The following is a 6,022-nucleotide window of genomic DNA, read 5'->3' as shown; positions in this document are numbered from 1 at the left end:
AAATTCTGTACTACTTAATTTACTGGGTTGCTATGAAGGCCTCTAGAGCACTTTACAAGCCTTGAAGTGCTATGCAAAAGAGTTCTTATTCTTTTGAACCATAGCCAGTAGACACCAATCATGGACAGGGGTAAGGGGAGAGGCATGCACTGTCCTCTGCTCCTCCCATGCTGTCTGGTACATGAGACAAGAGGCACAATGCCAGACCTCTATCAGGGAAATTTCTCTTCTAGAAAACCAGACAATATAGCAGCACCCTTCCCAAGCTGCCCGAGGCCATCCTAAGCCTCACTCTGTAAACATCATCCAAATTGCTGAAATGCATAAAAAATTAACTAGTCTAGTTAAGCTAACAACAACTTTTTAACGGTCCCTCTCTCTTTAAATATCCTGAGAAAATCACTCCTGCATATTACTGTAACAGCATGCAATGCAGTCAGATTGTGGAGCCTCCTTTTCTTTGACGCTGCCCATATAAAACACATCCATGATGCTAATAATTTCTCCAATAACTTTAAAATATCCCAGTATTTTCAGTCCCCCTTTCCTTCCTTCCTCCTCTGTGGGGAGAAAAGAAAGAGAGAGAGAGAGAGAGAGAGAGAGAGAGAGAGAGAGAGAGAGAGAGAGAGAGAGAGAGAGAGAGAGAGAGAGAGAGAGAGAGAGAGAGAGGGAGGGAGGGAGGGAGAGAGAGAGAGAGAGAGAGAGAGAGAGAGAGAGAGAGAGAGAGAGAGAGAGAGAGAGAGGAGAGAGGGAGAGAAAGAGGAGGAGGAGGAGGAGGAGGGGGAGGGAGACAGAGAGAAAAAGACAGAGAAGAAGAGAGAGAGAGTGTGTGTATGTGTCTGGAGTTTGGCCCCTTTATACATGCTTGGGGGTAATTGGCTCATATTAACAAGAGCATAGACAACTTTCCGCTGTTTGTTGGCTACTCATTTTATTAGCAATATACTTACTAGTGCCAAAGCCTTTAATTTCCTTAACTAAGAGACCACACAGCATGGTCTAGTACCTCCACATCCAGTACTCTTTTCTCTGGGGTGTACCTTCTTTCATTTCTTTTGAAAGACTGCCTACCCAGGTAAGCCATGAGCTTTTCCAACTCACTTTCTCCCTAAAGCTTCCCTGTGGGGAGCCAAAGCAGCTCCTAATTCTTATAAACAAAATCTCCAGAACTGTGAAACTCAGGACAAGGGAGATATTGGGAAACCCTTCTCATTTGCTTCAGCTCTAATCCATGTTTAGGAGGGATTGAGGGCTTGGTCCAGGGGGCCAGGGTCAAAGGATCCACATGGAACCTAACACCAATCAAGGCAAGCTCTGAGCTGAGCTGTGTAGTACCCTCAAATTCTAGCTCAGTAGAGGTTATGATTACCACCTATATTGCAAACCAAAAAGATCAATTTGAAACTTGAGAGGTGGATGGATCAGATCATAACTGTAACGAGAAAAGGGTCCAGAGGAATTATCTAATCCAAAACGCTCTTTCTACAGATGAAGACATTGAGGTCAAGGGAAGTTAAGTTAATTATCCTTGGTCTTATAAGTCATACAGATGGCAAGCATCAGAGGCAATATTTGAACCCAGATTCTCTGACATCCAGATTCAGAGTTCTCTACACTGTAACATTCTGATTCTTGGTCAGTGGAATCAAACCATGAACAAATAATTATTTAGCTCCTTCTTGTGCTAGGAACTGTGTTACATACTGGAATTATTTCCTGCCTTTTTCCCCCTTTAACCCATATCTTCTATTTTGTTTATTTATTTAATTATTTTAGAATATTTTTCTTTTGTGACATGATTCATGTTCTTTCCCTCCCATCCTCCCACTCCCTCCCAAAGCAAACAAGTAAATCCACTGGGTTTTGCATGTGTCATTGATCAAAACCAATTTCCATATTATTGGTATTTGCACTAGAGTGATCACAGAGTCTGAATTCCCAATCATATTCCCATAAAACCATACAGTTGTTTTCTTTTGTGTTTCTGCTCCCAAAGTTCTTTCTCTGGATGTGGATAGGGTTCTTTCTCACAAGTCCCTCAGAATTGTCCTGGGTCATTGCATTGCTGCTAGTAGAGAAGTTCATTACATTAGATTGTACCACAGTGTATCAGTCTCTGTACAATGTTCTCCTGGTTCTGCTCCTTTCACTCTGCATCAATTCCTGGAGGTCCTTCCAGTAAACATTGAATTCCTCCAGTTCATTATTCCTTTGAGCACAATAGTATTCCGTCACCAACAGATACCACAATTTGTTCAGCCATTCCCCAATCGAAGGGCATCCATTGTATCAAGGAAAGGTAGCAATTGCAAATGATTGGCAGGACTTAGAATCTCATGAGCCTACTGGATCAAGGTTCCAAGCAGTTGAGTATGGTGTTTTTTTTTTCCAACTTCCATACTCTCTAGAGGAGCAGGAGAAGGAGTAAGGTGTGTGGCTGAAAAGATCCTGATCATCCATCAACAATGGGCCTTTGAGGATTTCAGCCGTGGTGAGAGAGTATATCTGGTCAGTCTGCTGAACAGCTTGACTGGAGAAAGTTCTCTACGCTGCTGGGAGCATCTGTGAACATCAGTTGGCACTCCTGGTTCATCAAGGTCTCTTGTGTGTGCAACTCTGTTACCCGGTTGGACTTAACTTTAAGAAGCTTAGTTATTTAGATTTAACATAGTTATTAGAGGGTTTACTATCTGGGATAAGTGTTACCAGTTACCCTTTCCTTCCTTCTATTCCCAAACCCTTCATCCCTTTTTCTTTTAATAAAATCAATATTTTTATGTTTCCCTCTATATTACTACCCTTCCCCTGACACAATTAATATATTAATGTAAATGATCACATTTAGAGTCTATATTCCCAATCATATCCCCACCAAACCATGTGATCAAGCAGTTGTTTTTCTTCTGTGTTTCTGCTCCCACAGTTCTTCCTCTGGATGTGGATAGTTTTCTTTTTCACAAGTCCCTCAGAATTGTTCTGGATCATTGCATTGCTGCGAGCAGAGAAGTACATTACATTTGACTGTGCCACAGTGTATCAGTCTTTGTGTACAATGTTCTCCTTTCACTCTGCTTCAATTCTTGGAGGTCATTCCAATTCACATGGCATTCCTCCAGTTCATTATTCCTTTAGGCACAATATTATTCCATCATCATCAGATACCACAATTTATTCAGCCATTGGAGGGCATCCCCTCATTTTCCATTTTTTTTTTGCCACCACAAGAAGCGTGGCTAGAAATATTTTTGTACAAGTCCTTTTCCTTATTATCTCTTTGGGGTATAAACCCAGAAGTAGTATTTCTGGATCAAAGGGTAGAGTCTTTTAATACCCTTTGGACATAGTTCCAAATTGCCTTCCAGAATGGTTGGGTCAATTCACAACTCCACCAATGTACCAATTTTGTCACATCCCCTCCAACATTTATTACTTTCCTTTGCTGCCATATTAGCCAATCTTTTAGGGGTGAGGTGGTACCTCAGAGTTGTTTTGATTTGCATTTCTCTGATTATGAGAGATTTAGAACGCTTTTTCATATGCTTATTGATAGTTTTGATTTCTTTAACTGAAAATTGCCTTTTCATGTCACTTGCCCATTTATCAATTGGGGAATGGCTTGATTTTTATTTTTTCCCTTTCTAACCGTCCTTTTTGAGTTCTTCCTTTTACCGTGTCTTTTTATTTTGGGCTAATCCTTCCTTAGAGGCCAATATCATACTTCATCTACCTGGAGATGATAAGATTTCCTAGGAACTCAGAATCAGTTGGGCCTTGCTCCATCTTTCTCTTCACTGGTCCTGAACTCAGTTGAGCATCTCATTCTCCAATGGAGAATGAAATGTGAAAGGCTTTCCCATACCCATCTTTACTTAAGGGGTTCTTTTTATGTAGTTGATTGCTGTCTAGATGCATGTCTCAATGGAAGTATTGGCTCTTTTGGTATGGCCATTCACTGGAAATGTGACCTCTGGAAACCTTCTCTTTTCACACTCTTAGAATGTCTTCACATTTTTTTCAAAATTCCCTCTTAAAATTCCTAGCAATAGTAGGCTAAATGATCAGAAGTATGATAAGGGAATGATAGGCTGTGATAGATAAACCAAGAAGTTTCTTCTTGGGAAACTAAACTCTTAATGACTTTTGGCTGCATTAACTTAGGACTTTCTTGATATCTTAATTTATTATAAATACTTATATGTTATTTATATATATTCCTGATATATAAACTATTTATATTAAATGAAATATATTTATATATGTATGTGTATAGATATATATACATATATGAATGTATGTATATATACATGTACATCCATATATAACTTGCCTCTTTTGAATGAAATCTTTATCTATCTAAATATAGATAGATATATTAGTATACAGATATATAGTTCATCAAGCTATATAGATGTATACACACATACACACACCCACACACACATATGTGTGTACATATTTCATTTTAGGCAGGCAGTATGGAGTAGAAGATATAGAGAGGTTCTAGTGCCAAGGAGTGAGGAAATCTAGATCTAGAGATCCTACCTTTGATATCCATTGACTATGTGACTCAGGGAAAGTCATTCAACCTCTCTCTGTTCTAGTTAACTCTAAGCCTACAAGTTGCAGAGAAGGTGCAGACCTGTCCTGGAGTTCCCTAGACTATCAAATCACTATCCTAGAAGTCATATAGATTTATAATCTTTGGTCTTTATTTCTTTCTCCTTTCTTCTCTTTTTATTGTCTTCTTCTTCTTCATCATCATCATCATCATCTTCTTCTTCTTCTTCTTCATCATCATCATCATCATCATCATCTTCTTCTTCTTCTTTCTTCTCTCTCATCTTTTCTACTTTCACACCATTTGTCACTTCTGTCCCATTTTCCCCATTCATACAATAGCCACCACAATTCAGGATCATACCTTTTTTTGCCTAGACTACTATGCCTGTCTGCTGGTTAGTCTTATGCTTTCAGATATCTTCCCATGCCAGTCTATGCTCCACTCAATTACAAAAAAAATAATTTTTCCAAATATGAAGGTCTGATAATATTATCTCCTACTTAGTAAAACAAAGTGTCTCTACATGACTTCTGGGATTAAATATTAGAATCCTCTGTTTGGCTTTTAAAGACTCTCACAATCTCATACCTTCCTATCTTTCCAGTCTTCTTACACTTTAGCACTTCCACACACTCTACTCCATGATGATATTGGCTTTCTTGCCGCTTCTCATACACATCACTCCCTCTCTTGACTTTCACACTGGTTCATGTCTAGAATGTTTTCTCTCTGTACCTTCACCTCCTGGCTTTCCTGGTCTTCTTTAGGATTCATTCAAATTCCATCTTCTGCAAAGGCCTTTCTTGGTGTCTCTGGCTGCTCCTCCTTTCCCTCTGAGATGACCTCTCCTGTATGTTGTATTCTTTATGTATGTTCTTTAAGATTTTTAATTTTTGCTCATTATTTTCTCCATCAGACTGTGAGATCCTTCAGTGAAGAGGCCATGTTTCTGCTTTTCCTTGACACAGGGCCTGGCACACAGTGTGTGTTTGTTGATTGATGGAGTTCTGCCATCTTCCTTAGTATTAGCATTGTTCAAGTTACAGAGTTCATAATTACAATATTTCTATTGATTTGTTTTCTAGGTGCCAACACAGCAAAACTCAAAAGAGGGAAATTATTGACCACATGATTTCATATTCATATATATAAGTAAATATATATCTACATATATCCTTGTATATATGTATTTGTTGTTGTTAGAGTAATTCATGAGGACCATTTCCTAAGGATTGTATGCATGTGCTGAGTTGAAATAATAGATCCTGGAAATCCTTGCATTTCTCAGAAATAAGAATTGCACGCAATGATATAAAGTTTTGTGATATGATGAAAAAAGAAGGAATCATGGAATGTATCTCTGTACTTATAATCCCTTTGAGAAATTTAGTAGTGATGGTAAATACTCATATTCAATTTTTATTAATGTCCTTTTAAATCTATGCATATATTCAGGTGGCA

Source organism: Monodelphis domestica, chromosome 6, assembly GCF_027887165.1.
Source record: "Monodelphis domestica isolate mMonDom1 chromosome 6, mMonDom1.pri, whole genome shotgun sequence".
NCBI lineage: Eukaryota > Metazoa > Chordata > Mammalia > Didelphimorphia > Didelphidae > Monodelphis > Monodelphis domestica.
Note: the sequence above shows the minus strand (reverse complement) of the source record.